The sequence below is a fragment of the Rhinolophus hipposideros genome (genome assembly GCF_964194185.1).
Source record: "Rhinolophus hipposideros genome assembly, chromosome: 3".
Classification (NCBI taxonomy): Eukaryota; Metazoa; Chordata; class Mammalia; order Chiroptera; family Rhinolophidae; genus Rhinolophus; species Rhinolophus hipposideros.
This window is the reverse complement of record NC_138049.1, coordinates 88,625,638-88,649,338: the sequence shown is the minus strand read 5'-3', so window position 1 is coordinate 88,649,338 and position 23,701 is coordinate 88,625,638. Positions and strand designations below refer to the sequence as shown.

General features: G+C 39.6%; 1 pseudogene across 1 annotated transcript in view; it reads right to left on the bottom strand.

The window, feature by feature from the left end:
* Window positions 1–12,526: 12,526 nt before the first annotated feature.
* The window catches only part of LOC308494458 (heterogeneous nuclear ribonucleoprotein A1-like), an 18,488-nt pseudogene continuing 7,313 nt past the window's right edge, over window positions 12,527–23,701 (bottom strand). Inside the window, exon 2 of the transcript in view lies at window positions 12,527–13,582. The product of the transcript in view is annotated as a heterogeneous nuclear ribonucleoprotein A1-like (transcript). The remainder of the gene's footprint in view (window positions 13,583–23,701) is intronic.

Below are 23,701 nucleotides of genomic sequence, written 5' to 3'. Positions count from 1 at the left end.
CCTAGAGCCTGGACTAAGGAGGAAGATTTAGATTCAGGAGATCTGTAGGGAGAGCTGTTTGAGCAGCAGCTTGATCCCTGGCTCTGCTCCCCAATCTCCAGCTGCTAGGCAAACGCTTCACCCAACCTTAACAGAAGCTGGGGGTTTATCTCTGGAGAGGCCTTCGGACCTGGGTCTCCCAGCACAGGTGACGCTGTGGTACCACCCGAAACAGAAAGATTAAGTGATCATATAGGTTCTGAATACTGAGGAATCCTCAGGCCTCTTTACCCCTCAGTTCCTAGCAACAAAACCTCTACCTTCTGGCAGGAGATTGAGGAATCTGACCAGTCTCAAAGGAAAACCTAAAGATACTCAGAAGGGATCCCCCAAATGGCCCACCCAGATCACCCTTTTGGGAACCTCAGACTCAGAAATTTACCCATGCACACTGAGCTTCCAGTCAGCTTTTCTCTTAATCTCCAGCAGACATCTGAGAAAATCCCTCTATCATGGAAGACATACCAAAATAAACAAACAGAAAAGAGCAATTAGGAGGAAACAGAAAATATGCAAGAAGAAAACCATCCAAAAATATAATTAACATCCTCAGATAGAGGAGATAATGCATCCATGAAATAAAAATAAGATACTAATTTAAAAAGGAAAATAGAGGACAGAAAAAGAGAGATGCTCTTGGAAATTAAAACCATGATAGCAGAGATAAAATGGTCAATAGAATGCTGGAAGAGAAAGTTGAGAATACCTTCCAGGAAACAGAGCAAAAAAGATGAGAAATAAGGAAGAAAGATAAGAAAAGGGACGAATCCAGAAATAACTATATCCAAATAGAAAGAAAGAATAGTGAAGAGAGCATGAGAAGACATCAACAATAAAACAAGTGAAAGAAAATTCCCAGAACTGAAGAATATGAATTGCCAGGGAAGGACTCATCAGAAGGAAATTTGAACGAAAACAAACATACACCAAGGCACATCTTACTGAAATTTAAGAATACTGAAGACAAAAAGAAAATTCTACAAGCTTTCTGAGAAAAAAAAAAAATCAAGTATAAAGTACCAGGAGTCAAAATGGCTTCAAAATTCTCAACCATGACCCTAGAATATAGAACACAGTGGAATAATATATTCAAAATTCGGAAGGAAAATAATTTCTGACAGAAAACTTTAAGCAGGATGAAGCTGTGTTATGAAGAAAGAAAAAAAGACATTTTCAGATAAGAAAGACCTCAAGTAAATTGCCTCCCACACAGCCTTTCTCAAGAAACTAAAGGTGTGCTCCATCAAAATAAGAGCGTGAATCAAGACATAGGAAGATACAAAGTACAGGAAAGAGGGACTCAACAATAGGAAAGACGCCAAGGGACTTCCTGGGAGGATGGCAAAGGAGATTCCAGGATGACAGCTGTGCACCAGGCATCGAGGGCACCCAGTCTAGATTGGAGCCATATGACTCGAGAGACAGACATGTTGAAGACTATTATCAGAAACATCCCCACTGCTATTGAGCTCTCTTTGGAATCTGAGGACAGAAGGGCCAGGTAAGCCTATCCCAGATCGTTATTATTTGTACTTGGCCTCCCTGGGCTATGAGCTAATGAATTTTCTCGTCTCCTCCTTGCCCAGCTGCCTGGGTTAGTTTAAGACACTCATTTCCCTGCCACCAAATTGTCTACTTTAACCTACCTTTGAAAAGTGGAAATTGGGCATGACAGACTTAGAAACAAAAATCCAGAGCCGTTTGCTCACCTTGACTGTATTTCTGCCGGACATCAAGAACCTGCAGTATCAGTTAAGGTAAGCTAACTTGATGAAGAATAAATCCAAAATGCATAATGGAAGTTTATTTTTCACTCACATGCTATAGATTGAATGTGTTCCTCCCAAATTCCTATGTTGAAACCTAATTTTCTGTTATTTGGAGGTGGGGCCTTTGGAAGGTGTTTAAGGTCATGAAGGGAGGCTCTCATGAATGGGATTAATGCCATTATAAAAGAGACCCCAGAAAGCTCATTTGCCCTTTTTGCCATGTGAGGACACAGCAAAAAGATAACTGCCTATGAATCAGGAAGCAGTCATCTGCCAGACTTTGATCTTGGTCTTCCCGGCCTCCAGAACTGTGAGACATAAACTTGTTGTTTATAAGCTATCTAGTCTCTGGTATTTAGTTATAGCAGCCCAAACAGAATAAAACATCACATAAAAGTTCAAGTGAGGTGTTCCTGGTCAGTGGGTATGTCTCTTCCACGTAGAGAAACAGGAACCCAGTCTTCTTTTTATCTAATGAATGTAAGGGGTGCCGGGAAATGAGATCTCTGGATCAGCAGGTGCATCCAAAAACAACACTGCACGGGATTCTAGGGTCAGCTGGCCAGCCCTGCTTCACTGGTCCCATCCTACAGCATTTCCAGAGTCTCACTCCTGCCCTCCTCCCCAAGTGTTCTTGCAAACTCTGAGGGAAGCTGAAGCCAGACGATGACCAGTAAAGGATTCAGCTATGTTCATGAGAGACTCCCCAACAGTGGAAATGTTGCCTCTTCTCATCAGCTAGGTTTGTGTTTGCCACTTGGTTTTTCAAAACTAAGCAATATATCATTTAAGGATGCAATTATAAGTGTGACACAACTATAGAAAAAGAGAAAGATGAACACTAAAGTCAGAATAGTGGTTCTTTCTAGAGAGAAAAAGAAGGCCTGGCAATGTTTCACTTCTTAGCTTGCGTCGTATGGTTTGGGGGTGTTTGGATTCTATTGGTTTTTATTTAATTCTTCAAATTACACATACATTTTGTGCATTCCTTTGCACAGATGATGATGCATTTCACAATTTAAAGTTTTTAAAGATATAGAAAAGATATAGAAATTTAAAGATATTTAAAGATATAGAAAAAGCCACAAAGGAAAAAAAAATGATTGATTCAGCTACACGAAACTATAAATCAGCTATTAATATAAGTTAAAACATTAAACTGAAAGGCAAACAACAAATTGAAAAAGCATTTGTCACAAATACTGCAGGAAGTTAATACATGGACTAGTAACGTGAACACTAGACACCTGAATACATTCCTTCCACCTGTTAACACTCTTCAACTGATAGATAGCCTCAGAAACTTCCCTCCATTTATCTGAGTCTATGGGCAAATGTCATCTTCTCGGTGAAGGCTTCTCTGACCACCCTGCCACTCCCTCTCCAACTTCCTCGATTTATTTTTCTCGATGGTATTCACCTCCTTCTACTATACCATTTCACTTATTTATTCTGTTTTTGTCTCCTCACCAGAATGAAAGCTCCTTGCAGGCAGGAATTTGGTCTGCTTTGTTTACTGCTGTATCCTCAGTGCCTAAAACAGTGTCTGGCACCTAGTAGGCGCTTAGTAGATATTTATTGACTGAATGAATATGACAAGGTCATGTTAATTGATAAGGCAAGCACCCCACTGAGTGGGATTATAAGCACCCACTCAAAGGAGAGAAGATATAAACTGACAATATAATAAGCCATCAAAATGTCTTTGAAAATGTGTCTTTGAAGCACATGCAGAAATATTTATAATGACTAAGGATCAAATAAATTCATATTAAATCATTACCTACCTTTGGTCTATCATATTAACAAAGTTTATTTTTTTAACTATAATACAGTGTTGGCAAGAATTGCTAAATTGAGCAATTATTCACTGCTAGTAAGTGTTAATGGGTACAACATTCTAAAAAGAAATTTTACATGGGGAAAAAAATAACAAAGGCTAATGTTCATGTTAAATAGAATTCGGGTATGGAACATGTAATATTAATATTTAAATTGTACCTTGATTAATGCACTTTTTAAAACTTTTGCCATTGATTTCTCATATTTTAAATCTCAAGACAGCTTTATTTTCCTTGAATGCTGTACAATAATAAAAAAGAAAAATTAGTTTCTTATAAGCTAAATGGTATATGAATTCAGTAGAAGAGTTACCTTATAATTTCAGACTAGACCAGGTCACAAGTATTAGTTTTACTGAAAAGTAAAATAATTTAAAAAGTATATTTAATTTTGTTTTTTATTTAATTCAAGAACCTTAAAAATGTTCATGCTCTTTGGACCAGTAACTGCACTTTCAGAAAGTTATCAGCGCAAACTAATGTAAAAATATGTAAACAAAACTCGTGTACAAAACTATCGTAGCTTACCACAAAATATCGTGAAACATTTTAAAATGTTTAAACTGTAATATAAATACATACTTAGGGAAAAATCAATATGAGAGAGAAAATAGTTCACCTATTTGAAACAACGCATTATAAACACAGGAAGAAAACATCTACAAATACTAACAGGAAATACTCTGGGTTGTAGGGACTGGATAATTTTAATGTTTTCTTTATAGTTTAATTTTAAATAAACATCTATTTTTTTTTAAATGGGGGTGGCTTTATGATTGAAAATTGACAGATTTAAAAATAATGGTTATTTGGTAATTTGAAAAAGTCATTTCAATTTTTAATGAAATAGTATAATGAGTGGAAAATATGAGATTAAATGAAAATGGCACTACAAAAGAGTGAATGCCTGAAACCTAGAACTTCACACAGAGAATTAGAGGCCACCGTGGTTAGGGTTTATTGCGCCCCCTGGTGGCAGCATACCCAAGTAGAGAAACGGTAAGGTAAGAATCCATTCAAGCTGGAAAAAACTACAACATCTAGCAAATAATTAACTCTAAAAACAAAGTTTCGTATTCAAAACATCCGGGAAAATATCTCACCCACACAAAGCAACATTGAAATAAGCATATGCTTTCATCCTTCGATGTTATGTCAGATCCCGAAGATTAAGATCTACAGCCATATAGCATATTGTGTTCTACACCAGTGTAAAGGAGCCATTCATGTTGAAGGGCTCAATAAGCTACTTTGTCTATTGATTATCCAAATGGACTGGTTATCTTGATCAAATGAGGTCATCACAGCCACATGTCCATCACTGCTCAGCTTGTAGTATCTCAGATAAAAAATTAATTCAGCAGGATCAAAAACAAGGAATGGTGGCAGTTTTCGCAGAAGTGGGGAAATAGGAGGAAATTGGGTTCAGAAGCTTTTAAACATCAAAATATCACAAATTGGTATGCTAAGATAGTATTGGGAAAGATTTTAAAATATTACAAAACTTGCTCTAATTAAGCTTTCCCCAAAATGGTTCCTGTCACCAACTACCTCCATGTTGCCAAATTCCATTGTCACTTCTCAGTCTTCATCTTATTCCACTTCTCAGCAATGTTTGACACATATAAACATTTTTTTCCTTCTTTCTCTTTTCCCCCCATCTTCCATTCCATGGTTGACCTTTCTGCACGCCAGTTTTCTTTCGGTGTCAAAGCACTATGATGAAACATGATGGACAAGAGGAAAGATGAAGTAAAAAAGTCCCACATACATACACGTGTTCTATATGCCAGGCAAGTTCCAAGGCGACTTTTTAGGTTACCACATGTAATTCTCACAACCACCCTTCTTCCATCTTCAGTGTCAAGAAATGCATCCTTGCCATGCATACTTGAGTTACGGGACTAGCCAACCTTCCTCTTCAGGCTGCACTGTTGGAAAGCCATGTCCATAGGTGCCTTTTTATGCTTCTAGCAAGAAAGTCTGAGCTAATTTCCTCGATGGGAATTAAAGATCTCACTTTGAACTTAGTCCCAAAGATCTAGGGAAATACATGATTCCCACATTCCTAAGTCTTAAAAGGTTTCTTGCAGTCCACCTTACCCCCAAATGTGGCTCATCTGCTCACCTATTAACACAGTGCACTGGCCTGGACTTCATGTTGGAAGGAACACCTACTTTCCCAAAGGGTCTGCTGTCAAATATCTTGGGCTGTGAAAGGTATTCAGAGTGTCCACCAAGAAGCCCTGCTTGCAGACCCACAGGAAGCCTGCCCTGGAAAAAGTTGTGAATAAAACAAAATCTGGCTTCCCCTTGGTCCGTTTAATGATCCATTTCCCTTGCTGCTTTATCCACAGGCTCCAACTGCAGTTACCCATGCTGGCTGTGACCAGATTTCCAAAGGGAAAATACCAGGCAAGTTCCACGAGGTCTCAAAAGGGATCATTTCTGAATGGGAGAAGAATTTAGGATGAAAAGGTGTAAACTTCAAAGTGTAGACATTTTCAGGATAGATTCAATGATTTGGGGAGCAGTGGGAAGAGTATTTAAAATTCAAACTGGCTTATGCAATGTGAGAAAAACGGAGGCTCTTTCTGGGTTCAAAATCAACCCTTTGTTTCCTTCTCCTCAACAAACCTAGCTTTCTATTTGCTCTCTATCCTTTTCTAAGCTGACTTTCAAGAGAGTTTCTAATCCATATTTATATGTGAGTGAGATACATCAATGTGTCAACACTCCATGCACATTTCGCTTCCCTGTTAACTCAAAAGGATTACTCAAATGGTGGGACTCTCAGGCATCCTTGAGGGGAGCAAGGAAGCCTCTTCTCACTTACCAAAACCAGAGGCAGCAGAGCACACGATTACAAGCATGAGCTTGCTTTGGACAGCTCTGGTTGGCACCTGGCCTCAACGTTAGTAATTTTGTGACGGTAGGCAGTTTTTTTTGTTTTGGATGTCCCTAAACATTGCTTTGTACGTCTGGAAGATAAAGATAACAATAGATACGACCCACAATGCTCATTACACTGTTAACCTACTGATAGCAACTGTGGTGTAGAAAAGGCTCAAAAAACTTACATGATTTGTACCGTTTGTTTTTTTACCTGCTAGGCAACTGGTTATACTGTGTGTAAACACAGGCAACAGGAAATCCTGAGTCACCATGAAGTCACACTAATATCGTGGTGGAGTATGAACTGAGAGATGACCAAACTAGGAGAGAGCTGCATCATGTGCTGCCTCAGGCTCAGTCTCGTTGCTGGGGTGGGTTTCCTCTTCCGCTGCAAAGGCCCCTCCACTCCCTTCCCCTTTGGGGCCCATTTGCGCCATGGATGTCAATCTGCCCCATGGTTGCTGCCCTCTGGTCAACCCTAATCACACTGCAGTGGGAAGAATGGGGAGATACAGTGTATTGTGTTTTTTGACCAGTTTGGTGAGTCTTCTCATTCTTTTGAGTATTCATTGGATGCTTAATCTGGGTATATTTTTGAACTAGGCCCGTATGGCAGTAAAAAGGAAACATAAGACCATCTCTCCAGAGAAGATGATGCCTACTATTTCCTCTTCTTTCTCCTCTTCTTAATCCCTCTCCCCATACCGGCATCCTCCCCTCCCCCTCTTGGTTTCCTCCTTCACCTCCTCCTCCTCCATCTTCTGGCTTGCTTGTTTGTTTATCTGAAATAAAAGTTTCCCAACAAGGGCAAAAAATACAGCTTCTCTAAAGGTGGGAGTGTGTAGATAGTTCCATTCTATAACTTTCCTAAGCCTTAGGCAATCTTCCTTTTGAAGGCCCACCACACATAAAGCCCAATCATAAAATTTCATCTATAGCCAATAATAACCATGATTTATATATAATTTGTTTGAGTTGAAAAATTTTTATTTGCCTAATTGACATGCTATTTGATTCTGTAAAACCACATAATTTAAATTTGTTTTTCTTTTATCAGTTTGCTTTGATATTTTGGAGCCAATTAATTCCTTTTCTACTTCTCAAAACTTTTTAGGTTCTAGAAAAGTTTATAAACCCTGAGTACTGTGCACTTGAGCTGAAAGGACAAATGGTCGTGGAAGAATGAGGTTTAAATCCCAGCTCCATCTGCTATTTAGCTGTGTGAGTTTGGGTCAATTACTTAAGCTCTCAGCCTCGATCACCCCACTCAAATGAACCCATTCAGACATACTTAGGAGGCTTCAAGCCCACTGCTTTCATAGAGAAGCATCTTGAGAACTAATTGTTTCTCCATATTTTCTTACTCAGAGTTCTATAGTACACAGAATCCCCAGCCAAGCTACCCTGAGCTAAACAAAAACTATGCTATAGATTGAGACTGAAAAGGGCCTACATGAATATAGCATCCCCTTGCTTTAAGTTCCAAGGCTTAGCCACTAAGGACGTCAAGTGAGCTGTGCTGAAGGAAAATTTTACATGATTTTCTAAAAAATACTCTTGTGTTGCGTTTTGTTCATTTCTACCCTCACATTTCAAGCCTCAAGCTCTGTATTTGGCTACAACAAGAACTCTTCCTTTCACGTTCATGGGGAACATCCATCCTTGAATCCAAATCTCAGACTTCTTGTGCTCTTGTGTCTTGGTAGGAGGTGCTGTGAGGAGACAGATGAATAAGAGAAGCACACAGGTGGACCCAGGCAGCAAGGGCTGGGACCAAATGCAGGCATCTCAGAGCATCGGTGGTGAAGGGGAGTTTGCAGAGAGGCAGAGAGCAGTTGGCTTCATCAACTGAACAGCTTTTCTTGATAGTTCTCCATGAATGCAAACCCAAATGACTAAACAGATGACTTTTTCTGTCAGAAGTAGCAACTGTCATCCACAGAGCCATGGATCAAATGCAATATGGATCAACCATTTTAATGTTTTAATTATAATGAGCACTTATTTGGGGCAAAACATCATGGCAGGAGCTATGCAGATGTTCAAGGATGAACAATGAGGTTCCTTTCCTCAAAAAGCCGACAGTCTAATAGAGTCAGAGAGTGGGGGCATGGAGGATAAGCATGAAGAATAGATTCAGATCTCATGACAGGATAAAGGTAAATTAGTAGGAGAGATTATAAGTGCTGAAGGCATTTAAAAGAAAGGCGCTTCACTTTTGGATGGAATAATCAGGAAGAGCTTCACACAAGGAATTTGAGCTGTGCCTGGGGAAAGTTGCAGAGTAGCTGGAAAGAGAAGCGACAAAAGTAATTGAAGGCTTGGGAAACCAGAGAAAGCAGGGACATGGCATTGGGTTTTTCTTGTTTCTTTGATTACAAAGGCAGATTGAGAATCCAGGATAAGAAGCTCAGAGTCTGTCACAAAAAGAGGAATTAAGAAAGATGGTGTGAACACTAGCGAGAGAGTCCTGGAGGCCTCAAGGTGGTGTTTTGTCCTCGTGTTTCCTCTCATCCTTAAGAACCAGCTCTCGCCATGTGTATAATTCAGGGCAGAGCTGACAAGGTTGATATTCAAAGCACGTAGCTCATTGATAGTAATGTAGAGGAAGTCCATATGTGTCTGTGGTTAAAAGCAACCAGCCTTCAAAGGCTCATATCGACGGTGACCTGTATCTCATGTGCCTCATGCTGGAATGTCACAGGTAGGTTACTCTCATGAGTTCCTGGAAGGAGTACAAATGCACAGTGAGCATACCCAGATGTGTGCCAAATGCGGGTGATGGTGACAATGATGGCAATCAAGATTTGGTCCTAAACTAACATTGATTGAGGATACCTCTGTCATTGTTCCTATGTTGATACTGATAAGCAAAGGTAAAACGGCTGGCTCATTCAACTTTATCTGCCCAGGACCTTCCTGGATGAGTGGGGCCTTTGGTGAGTCTTCCTGCATGGTTACAAGGATAACTATGATAGTTTACGCTGGAAGAAAGTTTGAATAGTCTTCCAGTCTACTTCTCTGTCAAAAGATAAGTGAAAGTGATAGTATGCATAGGCAAAACTATTATCAATATTACTTTTAAAGATAGTTTTAAATACAGATCTTTCACAATCTGGTGAGGCATAACTCCTAAAACAGCAATAAATCCTCCTAATAGCTAGGTGAAATCTTTCTGTTTGGAATTTGGATCATGTACCATTGCATAAAAATTCATTACAACTATGACCCCATGATTGGGGGAGATTCTATGGCATATCAAATAAGCCATAATAACCTTACTTTTTAATTAAGTAAAAAAATGAACACAGAAAATTGATTCAAGAATAAAGCAGCATTAGTCATAATGACATCACATAATGATATGATACTATGTTAAATTGCATTCAATAAATTGCATATTTCAATGTAGCATTATCCTTCAGAGGCAATTACAATAAAACAAGAACTACAAAGAAACCTTGTAGGGAAGAATTCTGGCCTTGGCTTGGCGTACAACCAGGTCATCCAGAGTGATAGGAAAGTAGGCAGATGCTGGTAGGTGGGTATATCTATAGGACTTAAATAATTTCTTTTCTGGTTGCTTTTGTTTTCTGAATAAAATAAGAAGCAAGACCAACTACCAAGAATGAAGATGGTGGAGGAGATATTGGAGATTTGAGGAATATATCAATCAAGGTAGATTTGGATATGAGAAGTAATAAGTTGGTAATTGGCATCAGGAGATAAGAGAAAATACGAAATAGTCATGTAGGAGAGTGCGGGAGCAAATGGATGATTGGGTACTGGCTCAGGAGAGGTTAATGGTCATACATTAAAAGTGAAATTAGTCAGCAGGGTTGTAGATTTCTCTCCACCTACATTCAGCAGGGTAGATTCAAGCACAGAATAAGTGGAGACTTGAATTTAACTTGGGCTGGAGTCTTACTAGCTAAAAATGACCAAGTGAGAGAGGTAAGGGACTGAGGTTATGTGGGAAAGGAGTGAATGTAATAACTGGTCATAGGATTTAAGCTAAGTAAGAAGGGATATAAGAACACAAAGGCAAGGGACAGTAAACTGATTATAGGGTTTAGCAGGGGTGAGGGGGCAGGTGTCAAAGATTGTTGGAGTTGGGGTACTCGACCCTCACATCTAGTCACCAATGATTATTAATTTTTCCATTTCACTTGCACTCCACTGACGTGCAATTTAATGTCCTTGCAATTTGCGTATCTGACTCCAATTCAGCCTGGAGAGTAATGGATTTCATAATGTTCAGGGTAGCCAGTTTGGGGAGGTGAGGTGAGGTGGAAGTAGAGAAAAGATCAATTAAGGTTTAGACTCCTTATATGTGATTTAGTGAGGAAGCAGTCAAGAGGAAGTGTCCAAGATAGATTGAAACACTTGACTAGAGGCTGATACTGCCTCCTTTACTAGTACTTTGCATATAACAAATAGTTGCTGAATATGTTTGAAGAATACAATTGAATTGATAAATGAAAAGCATTCTCAGCATGAAGGAAGTAAATGAAAAGATACGATTTTCCTCAGGGAGACAGTAAGTAGTAGAAGTGGAAATAGTGAGAAGGAGTAAATTTGAGAAGTATTAAGGATAAAATCAATAGGACCTGATGGGAAAGTTGGGCGAGAAGGAAGCAGAACTGAAGAAAGGCAAGGATGGCTCCCAGATTTCTGACTTGGTGGACGGCAATGTCCTTCAGTATGATAAGGAATGGAAGAAAGAATACTAAGTCAGTGGCCAACGGGAGAAGGGAATTAACTTTGAGCATATTGAATTTGAGATATCTGTGGGACATTCACACAGAGATGTTCAGTGAGAAAATGGAGAAATGAGTTGAGCAGAAATATGAGCTTGAGGAGCTAGGGAATAAAACCTCTCAGACAAAAGCAGATAAGATCCAAAACACAGCAGGGGCATATACGTGATTATCAGAAGCCATGTGCTCATTGGTGTCTCCTAAAGAGAAGTTAGAGAGTGAAAGGATCCAACAGCTGAAGCTTGAACCTTGCAGAATCCTGATGTCTAAGGATCAAGAGAAAGAGGAAGAGTCCATGAAGGAGACTAAGAAAGAGCAACCCAACATGTACAAAGCAAAATTGGAAAGGAAGGCCAACAGAATAGAAAATTTAAAGATGAGAAAGTCGTCAACAGAACCAAATGCTAAGAAATGTTGAAGAAGTTGTGACCTGAAAAGCATGTTAGATATGAAAATGAAGTCACTGAGTTCTAGAGGGAGATGCTTCTTTGGAGTGGGGAGGCCAAAATCAGGTTAGAATAGATTGAGGAGTGAATGGAAGGGGAGGAAGCAGAAACACAAGAAAGGCTCTTTTCAAAGTAGTTTGACTATAAAAAGGAAGGTGATAGAGTAAGTGTCATGGGGACCTGTGACTTATTTGTAATTTATTTGGCTTTGCTTTTTGAATACTGGAAATTCGTGAGCGTGTTAAAGAAACTGAGAGAAAATGGCCAGAGATTGAAGATACAGGAGAGCATTCAGGAGAATAATGTTCCTCAGGCAAAGGCAGGTAAAATCTAAAGCACAGAAAAATGTCCACCTCTTCCCCTATTGGAAGGAGCAATGGATGGTTCAGATGTAGGTACATTTTTGTCTGCCATGTTTATTGAAAGATACATCTGTCCTCGTCTCCTCCACATTCTCATTACCTATGCATTCTGGCTTTGGACTCTACTGCTTTGCTGAAACTGCACTTTCCAAAGTCTCAAATAATCACCCAGGTTTCCATTTTTCGTTTTTTTAAAGAGACGTTTATTCAGTATCATGATCAGACTATTACATTTAGCAATCAACAGCATGGGTACAAAAACAAAATCTACATTAAAACCCTTTGATGGAATGCTTTACACTTTCCACAGAACAGAAACTACAATAACCTGTTATATAATTATTAGTCACAAGCACAGTCCTCAAGGTTTTGCCCACATACAGGAGCACTGTCTAAAACACATTTTTGTAGCAGCTAGGCCCTGCCACCACTGTGCTTGGCTGAGCTCACAAATTTCTTGTAACCTGTAGTTTCCCTGTCATTTCTCTGGCTCTCCTCTCCTGTTAAGCTTGTTTCCTGTGAGTAATTAAAACCTTCAGCCCCTTCCATAGCTACTGTATTGCTGGAACCACCATAGCCACCTTGGTTTTGTGGTTTGGCACAGTATTGACCTCCAACATCATAGGGGCCACAGCTTCTGCCTCCAAAGTTTCCTCCTTTCAGGGGTTCAAAATTTGAAGATTGATTGTTGTAATTGCCAAAATCATTGTCGCTTCCACCACCTCCAAAATTGCTTCCATTATTACCAAATCCATTATAGCCATCTCCACTGCCACCATATTCTCACCACCGTGACTGACACCAAAGCCACCTCAACCACTGACGTTTACTCCCTGACCAAAGTTGTCATTCCCACTAAAACCACCTCCTCGACCACCACTGAAGTTTTCCAGAACAACTTCGACTGCTTTGGCTGGACGAAACATTAGCCATCTGTTGCTTAGATAGGGCTTTCCTTATGTCACAGTCGTGGCCATTCACAGGATGGTATTTCTGAATGACAATCTTGTCTACAGAGTCATGGGCATCAAAAGTTCCAAAAGCAAAGCCTCTCTTCTTGCCACTGCCTCGGTCAGTCATGATTTTAATCACTTCAATGTTCCCACACTGTTCAAAATCATCTCTTAGGTGATGTATTTCAGTGTCTTCTTTAGTATCACCCACAAAAATCTTTCTCACAGTTAAGTGGGCACCAGGTCTTTGAGAATCTTCTCTTGAGACAGCCCTCTGGTTCCACAATTCTTCCATCCACCTTCTGTGGCCTTACATTCATGGCTGCACCCACTTCATTTGGCAGAGGTGGCAAATTCAAAGCCTCTGGAGCACTTGGTGTTTGGGTCTCTCATCACCATACAGTCGGTGAGCATTCCCCATTGCTCAAAATGGCTCCTCAGACTCTCATTGGTTGTTTCAAAGTTCAAACCTCCGATGAAACGTGTTGGCAGCTTTTCAAGCTCTTTGGGAGACTGACTTAGATATGACGACCACAGGAAGACGCTTACTCGGTGGTAGCCACCAATGTAAAACCATAACCACCCAGTTTTAAACCTGGCATCTTCTCAGTTTTCTCCTTCTAAGCCTCTGTACAGCATTAACTCTCTTGAACATCCTCCCCTTCCTAAAACTCTTGTCACCCTGGTTTCCATGACATTGTGACATTCTACCTCATTTCCATGTTAACTTCTCTCTCCACACTGGATTTACTTCTTTTTCATGTGCCCTAAATGTGGACATCCTCCCAAGATCTGTGGCTTTAGCTGTCATCTTTATAAAGATGACAAAGTTACATTTCCAATCTCTATTATATGACTTCAACTGTCCAGGACTCTGTCTTTCAGACCTCCATCCCAAGCCCATTTGTTTACAATGGAGCAGATAAATCAGAATTCTTGGGCATTGTGTGTAGCACCGAATCACTAAGGACAATCAGCGATGACTGACCAAAGTTTTCAATATATGACTATGATTGAATGACTGTGGCACAAACATGAAAGCCAGCAAAACTCAGTATCACCTGCAGTGGATACTGCAGAATACAGATGAATGCCAGTCTACCAGGAGATAAGAGAAAGGCAAAAGGTGGGCTTATACCAATGAAAGATAAAACTGGCACCAGGTTGCTCGCTAAACACCACATGCTAAGTTGTCATATACTCGGTGAAGAGAGGCTCACGGGAGCCCTCACAAGATCAAGACAAGCTGACATAAAAAGATAGGGGGAAAATCAACTTTTCTGATAAAGCATTGCCTAAAATGGAACTGCTGGTACATGGGACTGGCAATTGGTACATGCAGGCTTCAAACATAACACCTAAATGAAGGGACAGAGCTCTTTGTTGTCACAAATGTTGAAATCAATATAGTGTGCCATGCAAATTAAAAGGCCATTGAGATACACTTATTTACCCACTAAAGTAACTAAAATTTTAAAATTGGCAATACTAGGTTCTGGAAAACATGTGAGAGCAACTGAAATTCTCATATGTTTCTGGTGGGAATGCAAAATGACAGTCACTCTGGAAAATAGTTTGGCAGTTGAATGCACATTTATCATAAACCCCAGCATCCTACTCTTAGGTGTTTACCTGAGAGAAATGAAAAGATAGGTCCACATGAAGACCTCTATGCAAATTTTTAGTCATAACAGCTCCAAACTGCAAACAACTCACGCTTATCAGCTGGTGTAGGAATAAATTAATTTTAGCACATCTATGCCATCCAATACCAGTCAACAACAAAACGGAACAAACCACTGACACCAAACAACATGAGTGAATCTTCAATGCATTATGCTAATGTGAAAGAAGCCAAGTGCTAGAGAATATAACCTCAAACTACCTACTGCTCAAATTTAGCAAAAGCTCCATTATTAGAAATTATATTTATATTTGAAAACCATACATTCATTCTATCATTCCATTAAATCAGTGATGGGCAAACATTTTGCCCAAGGGAAAAGTCCAGAAAATAAGAACAAAAATATTTGCAGGCTACAATTTAGTTTATAACTTGTATACATTTTTTTTTCTATCAGGAGGTACCGTATCAGTAAGCATTTGTTTAATATTTCTTTAGTGAAGGGTTTCAGATTATTTGCCATAGTTTCTGAAATGACAAAGGAGCACACGATACAGTAGCTGGTTTTAACTTTTGCCCTTGAATAGATGCAGGCCTTGACTAAAGTACTCGCGAAGCTCCTCACTGTGCTAGAAAACCTAGCCTTTATCTCTGTGTCACACCCAAACCAGCTCCCCCAACCCCCTCCTCTCCAGACTCTGTCTAAGTAAGCCCTGTGGTTAACCAGACTGTCTACACCCTTTTGACTAGTTGATGGCTCACCATAGCGATGCTTACCACAGAAATGTAATAACCCTGTCTCTCAGATCCAGAGAGAAAAAAGGAAGAAAAAAATGCATGTGTTTTTTCATTGCAATGAAGGAATCCTCATCTTGAACAACAATATGAGTGAATTTAGCACAGGCAGAAAGAGAGCTACTCCAATGCTGTTCTCTTTGGAGACTCTTCCCCTTCCTTTTAAGTCCCTTTGTCTGCCCCCAGCATCAGTTTCAAAATCAGGACTAAAGAAAAATTAAACAGAACAAACTTTTCTCGAATTCTAGAAGAAGTGAAATAATCCACAGTCATTTGAGGCTCAACATGAAATGCTCCTGAGTTGTTACTGCAGTTGTAATTTTTCTAAAATTTTTCAAACACTGACAGATCAGTCAGGACAAATAGGTCCTAAACAAGAAAAAGAGAGAGAAAGAGAGAAGGTGGGGGAGGGGGGGTAGAGGGCAGAGGCAGAGGAAGGAGGAGGAGAAAAGGAAAAAGCTTCTTTGGAGAAACTACTACTAAACATACATTATATTTCTAAATGTTCATTTTGAATTACTCCTGCTGAATATTCAGATGTGACTAAGAGAATCAATGAGCTTAATCACCCATCTTTACCTCAGAAGTACATATCAGAAAACTAGGTGCGTCCATCATCAGAAGGACAAGCACAACTGGGCCACACAACGTCCTTCCACTCTCTCATCTCTATGCAGATCAATAATAATCAAATATAAAGGGCAAATCTCAAAGATGCTTATCATGCCTCATCTTACAAAGTGATTTTTAATGGACAAGTGCATATGATTATATATTGTTTTTATAGCATGTAAATGTAACTAACATAATGTCTACATAATGTTAACTTAAAATAGAAAAATCTGTAAAGCTGAGGTAAATACTATTCATAAGACATTTTAAATTCATCAATATCTCTCAGTGACTCACAAAGAGGCCATGATTCCTGGGTGTTTTGACACTTAAATAGTTTGGGAACATCTGACCCAGCAATCCCTATGTCTATGTCTCAAAGTTTTTCATTATCTTGAGACATCAACTTCCGTCTCATTCTCCTCCTGCTCCCAGAAGACTTTCCTGAACCAAGGGCCTCCAACATCCACACTGTTCCTCAGTTACAAGCTGTCTTGCTGCCTCAGATATAACTATAGATAGAGACAGAGATAGCGACTTATAGATATACTTTACAGTTGCATTTATCACGTTGTATTGGAATTATTTTGTAACAGAGTGAAATGCTCTCTCTCTCTCTCTCTCTCTCTCATTCAGGCTGATAGCTCCTGCTAGAAATATGCTAGTTAACGAGAGGGATTCTGCTTGGGGCTTGAGTATTGTGCAAAAATAGCCCTTGTCAGAAAGGGCCGCTCCTGAGGAGGTAGAAAGTCTGTACAAAACAATGACTGTTTATCAAAAATTTACACAATGTGATATATAGATGATATATTACAGAATTGTACACCTGAAACATGTAACTTTACTAACAATTGTTACCCCAATAAAATTTAATTAAAAGAGTTTTTTTGCTCTACAAAAGCCTCAGGACCTGACTCAGATCAGCGGGAAAAAACAGGCCAACCCTGAAATAAGAGATTTAGGAATTTCTCATACTTTTTTGGATCACTTCTCTTGCCCCTCCCCTCCTCCCTTCCTTTGTCATAAAATGCACTTGATCTTGAGCCTCTCTTAAGATAGATTTGAGGAACTATTGATGGCTCTCATCTTAGTTGACACCTTATCAATCAATAAACCTTCCCTTACTCCAAATTCTGACCTGTTGAATATTGTCCTTACGAAGTGCCAGGCACATGAAACTTGAGGTGGTTACAATTTGCCATAGCCAGGTAAAAAATATATATACTATATTTAACACCATACCCTCACCTAACTGCTTTTGCCATAGTGGATGGCATCTCTCCCCAGAGTAGAAGTGTTTGCAAACTATTTTGAAAGGCAGCATTTGGTGCAAAATGTACGGCTGCCAGGGCCTATTTTAATAGACAGCAGAGAATAAAAGAGATAGCTAAACAATACTGTAAAAGGAAGATACTAGAAGGAGGGTAAGGGGCAAAGGGAGGAAGGTAAGATCTGAAAAGAGGAGAGAGGTGGACTTAAAGCAGAACTTCTAGGAGGCAAGTGAGGAGACTGTGGAAAAATATTTGTCCCTGAGAATTCTGCAATGCCAGCAGTGAATGAAGAATAACAAGAATATCTACTATTGGGTGTTGAGTTCATAGCATCATGGTCAGGGACATCTGCCACCCCACATCGTCAGGGACATCTGCCACACATGCAAATGTCCAGTGTGCTTTTTCTCACAAGGTAAACCTTCCAAGTCAGCTCAGAGAAGAGCCAGCTCAAGGAAGTAAGCCATAAGTCAGAGAAGATCCAAAGAGCAGCACCTTAAGAACCCAGGAAATAGAAGAAACGTAAGATTCCCTCCAGGAATCCCTACAAGGATGGGGTGGGGGGAGAGCCTCTGGCTGTTTGAACCAAATGTTAAATAAAATGACCCAGGCTGACAAGGGTTATATTTGCTGTCTCTACTTCTTTTTTTATGTTTCCCCTACTAGATCACAATGGAAAGAATGGTGCCTTATTGATCTTTGCTTCCTCAGGGGCTGACACAGTGCTGGACCCTGAAAAAGAGTGTTTTTGGAGGATCTCTAGAAAATTGAATCTACCTCACTAGCTCAATGTGTCAACCTCCTAGACGTGTGTACATTTTTCCAAAAGCCCTCAGAAGTGACATTTCAAAGAGAGGATTTCAGCAGAGCACAAAGATATATTTCAGAGGTAGAGTTCCTTCCCAGTGCCCTACAAATTATATCACATAGAAAATGGTCTGGTTTGCTAAGCATGAGACCCAGGATTAGCTGACTTTCCTGGAAGAATCTCAAGTGAGGACAGGAACAAAGAGTGAGAGGCTCTGGATGTGAAGGAGGCAGATTTTCCTAAAAAACAGCAAGCTCGCAAAGACAAATATTTACCCAGGCAACCTTTTGCCCCATTGACCCTTAATGTATCAAATTCAAAGAGTTTCATGAAGCCAAAGGATTTTAAATGATCTTTATATCAAATATGATTACCATGCAATGTTTACTTTTATGCATTTAACCTTGAACCACTGAATATAACGAAGGTCAAAAATGTAGGTCAGCTAGCTGGGTTTAAGTTCATGGAAGGAACACTCCACCAACACTGACTTCCTTTCCCTGAGGTTACTGTAAGAAGTTGCCTGTTTCAGTCAGATTTTGAAAAGCCAGCTTTGGGTCCCAGAATGCTCTTCGTATGTCTCCCACACAGGGCATACAGCAGTCAAACTGAAACAGCATCCTTCTGCATCCTTTCAGACCCACAAATGGGTGAGTCAGAGGCATTTCCCAGCCTGCTCCTCCTGCTGTCACCAAAGGCATTATTCAACTGGGCTGAACACTAGATAAAACAAATTGTCTGGGATAGGCTCAAAGAGGCCTAAAAACAATAAACCTCAGTCACTGCTCTGTGGCAGCGACACTGACCCTGAGATTAGAAATGGATAGGTTGTGCCTAATAATCTTTAGAGTGAATACTCTTCCAGCCTGGGAATACAATGTTAAGGCTAATCAAACACTCAAGTTAATGAAGAGCTACTCACGCAAGAGAGATTTTTCAGAGAAGAAAATCAGATACACTCTACAGCAGTCTAAGATACTAAACATACACACAGTTAGGACCTTTAATTATACAAACATAAAGTGGAGCAACTTGGAAAGCTGCAGCTCCTAGGGATTAAATTGCTTTGTAAAAGGTGATTTTAGAGGCCAATTATACTGTAGGTGGAGCTGCATCTCTGCAGTCTATACATTTGTAGAAAAATCCCTTTCTAACTATTGATGATATGGAAGTTTCTCAAAAAATTAAAAATAAAACTACCATATGATCCAGCAATTCCACTTCTGGGTATATCTGAAAGAAATAAAATCACTATCTAGAAGAGCTATCTGTATATCCATTTTCACTGCAGCATTATTTATAATAACCAAGAAATGGAAACAATTTAATTGACCATTGACAGATGTATAGATGCAGAAAATATATGAATATTATTCAGCCATAAGAAAATAAGGAAATCCTGCCATTTGTAACAACATAGATAAACCTTGAGGACATTACACTGAGTGGAATAAGTCAGAGAAAGACAAAACTACCATCTGATCTCACTTACATGTGGAATCTAAAATGAAAAAAAAAAAATGTAAGTTAAAACACCCAAGCTCAAGGGTCAAGACAATGGAGTAAGAAAAAATTGCACCTGCCTCCTTTTGTGATTACATGAAAATTACACCTAAACTACAAAACAACCATCACTGAGAATCACCTGAACAAAAGTCCCACAACTAAAAATATACAGAGAAGCCACAGTGTAACTGGTAGGAGGGGCTGAGAAACAGATAGGGCTGCCCCCACCTGCATGTGGCAGTTAAAAATCAGGAGGGATATCTCAGCTGCAGAGTTCCCCCCTGAGGAGCCAGGGGTCCCAGCCCCACACCAGGCTCCCCAGTCCAGGGTTCTAGTGATGGGAAGTTCCACAACTTCTGGCTGTAAAAATCAATGGAGATTGAAACTGAGTGAGACAGAGGGCAGCTAAAATCTGAGACGCTACTGTTAAAGGGTCTGTACATGGATTTATTTGCTAACAGACTCATTTGCTCTGAGCTCCAGCTCTGGGCCCCCAGCTTGAAAGGTGCCAGGGACATATGTGGAGGAAATGAATTGTCTGACTGCAGGATGAGCACTGGAGGGGCAACTTTCTCCCAAACGGGAGTGCTGGAAGAAACCATTGTTTGTTTGTTGAGCACTTTGTTTTCCCAGTGTGCAGACACAGAAGGCCACCATATCTAAGTCTCCATCAACCTAGCTAAGACCATCCGCCACACTATAGGGATTCCCTGAGACCCCACCGCACCCAACTTGTGGGCTCACCCTAGCTGCTTCCAGTAGCTTTTCCATAGAAATGGCCAATCTTGGCTCAGGTTGAGGACTTTACTAAAACTTCTCAAAGGTTCACAAATCCCAAATAGGCAGCATCTGTCCTTGGCATGCCCCATACCTCTTCTAAGCAGCCCCAAGCCCAGCACTGATGGCAGCCAACTTCAGTTCTCAGCTTAGCTTCTCCCAGGCACCTCCAAGCCCAGTGCATGTGGTGGTCATTTGCAGAATGTTTTGGGGCTCACTTCTGGTGGCTCTGGATAACACAAGCTGTGGCGGAATTTGGCCTGTATCAGGGCCCCTTCCAGAAGATCTTGAGGCTGGCATGTCGAGTGGCTGGCTTTGGACTCAACGGGAGCACCACCCAACTGCCTCTGTGGATAACATACCCAAAGGGAAGGCTGGGCAGACACTAGAGCCCTACTAAAGTAAATCCTGCTTCTTAGGGTCAGCCCCTGCACAACAACTCCTTCACTGTAGTCATGGCCAGTCCTCACAACAAATGAGCCTGAGGGTTAATTCCTCCCACTGATGTGCAAAAGGCAACCAAAGCTCAACTATAACGGGAGGGTGCACACTTACCCACACAAGGGACACACCTGGAGAAACCAACTCTAGTGACCAGGGAGACTGTGCCACTGTGCCCCACAGGACACCTACTAAATAAGGTCATTCCACTAAGACCAGGAGACTTAGCAGACTTACCTAATATATAGAAACAGACAGAAGCAGGCATTCAAGTAGGGAGACAGAGAAACATGTCCCAAATGAAAGAACAGAACAAAATGGAGACAAGCAACCTATCAGATGCAGAGTTTAAAACAGTGGTTATAAGGATGGTCAATGATCTCAGGGAGAACTTCACAGAGAGACAGGAAACATAAAAATGGAGATAGAAAATATAAAAAAGAACCAGTGAGAAATAAAGAATATAATAACTAAAATGAAGTATACATTACAGGGAATCAACAATAGATTAGATGAAGCAGAGGATCAAATCAGCGATTTAGAATATAAGGTAGTAGAAAACATCCAAAGAGAACATAAAGAAAAAAGAATACAAAAAAAAAATGAGGACAGTTTAAGGGGTCTCTGGGACAACACCAAGTTTACCAACATTTACATTATAGGGGTACCAGAAGAAGAGAGAGAGCAAGGAATTGAAAATCTATTTTAAGAAATAATGACGGAAAACACTCCTAACCTGTTAAAGGAAGTGGATATTCAAGCCCAGGAAGCACAGAGTCCCAAGAAAGGTGAACCCAAAGAGGCCCACACAAAGACACATCATAAATACAATTTCAAAGGTTAAAGACAAAAAAAACGAATCTTAAAAGCAGCAAGAGAAAAGCAGTTAGTTACCTACAATGGAGCTTCCATAAGACTGTCAGCTGATTTTTCAACAGAAACCTTGCAGACCATGGGGATTTGCAGGAAATATTCAGTGATAAAAAACGAAGATCTACAACTAAGATTGCTCTACCCATCAAAGCTATCATTGAGAATCAAAGGACAGATAAAGAGCTTCCCAGACAAGAAGAAGCTAAAGGAGTTCATCACCATCCAACCAGTATTACAAGGAATGTTAGAGGGACTTCTATAAGATGAGGGAGATAAAAAATATGAATAATAAAATGAAATAACTACATATTGATCAACAATTGCTTTTAATGTAAGTGGATTAAATGCTCCAGTCAAAAACATATGGTGGCTGAATGGATAAGAAAACAAAACACTTACTTACATATGCTTCCTACAAGAGATTCACTTCAGATTGAAAGACACACATACTGAAAGTAAAGGGATATAAAAAGTTATTTCATGAAAATGGAAACAGACAAACAAAAAGAAGCTGGGATAGCAATACTTCTATCAGACAAAACAAACTTTAAAACAAAGGCTATAACAAGAGACAAAGAAGGATCCAATAATCCAACTTCTGGGTATTTATCCAAAGAAACCCAAAATGCTACTTTGAGGTGACACGTTCCTCCATACATTCATTTATTTACAATGGCCAACATATGAGGGCAACTTGGGTGTCCCTGAATGGATGAATAGATAAAGAAAAGATGGTACATATGTACAATAGAATATTACTCAGCCATTAGAAAGAAGGAAATCTTGTTATCTGCGACAACATGGATGGACTTAGAGAGTATTATGGTGAGTATAGTAAATCAGACAACAAAAGACAAAAGTCATATAATTTCTCTTATACGTGGAATCTAAAGAACAAAATAAACAAACAAATGAAACAGAAACAAATAGATACAGAGAACATTTTGATGGTTGCCTAATGGGAGGAGAGAAAAGGAGGTGGGTGAAAAAGGAAAAGGGATTAAGAAGCAAAAGGGCTCTTGCCATCTACAGTGACTTGGATGGACCTGGAAGGTATTGTGCTGAGTGGAGTGTGTCAGACAGTGACAATAGATGCAATGTGATTTCACTTATATGTGGAATCTAAAGAACAAAATAAACAAATAAGACAGAAACAGACTCATAGATATAAAGAACATTTTGATTTTTGCCAGATAGGAAGGAGGGGGGTGGGTGAAAAACAGGACAGGATTAAGAAGTACAAATTGGTTGTTACACAGTATTAATGGGGATGTAGGGTATAGCATACATACATATGCTATGTATATATTGTAATATGTATTACATATTACATATTTGTATTACATATTACATATTTGTATTACATATTATATTATTGTAATATGTATTACAATACATACATATTGTAATAACTATGTATGGTGTCAGATGGGTACTAAAGCTATAGGGGTGATAGATGGGAGAGGGTTTTGGAGTGGGGTGAAAATGTGAAGGAATTAAGAAATACAAATTGGAAGTTACAAAATAATCAATGGCATGTAAAATAAAGCATAGAGAATATCGTCAATAATATGGTAAAAACTACGTATAGTGCCAGGTGGGTACTAGACTAGTCAGGGGGATCACTTCTTAAATTATATAAATGTCTAACCACTATACTGTGCACCTGAGATAATGTACAGCATAAGTAATATAATCAATAATATTGTGATAACATGGTACAGTGTCAGATGGTTGCTGGACTTATCATGGTGATCACTTCTTTAGGTATATAAATGTTGAATAACTATGGTATACACCTGAAACTAATATAATATTGTGTTAGCTATATTTTTATATTTTTTTAAAAAATAGGGTGACTGCCTGGATAAGAAAACAAGGCCCTTATATATGCTGTCTACAAGAGATTCATGTCAGATTGAAAGATAC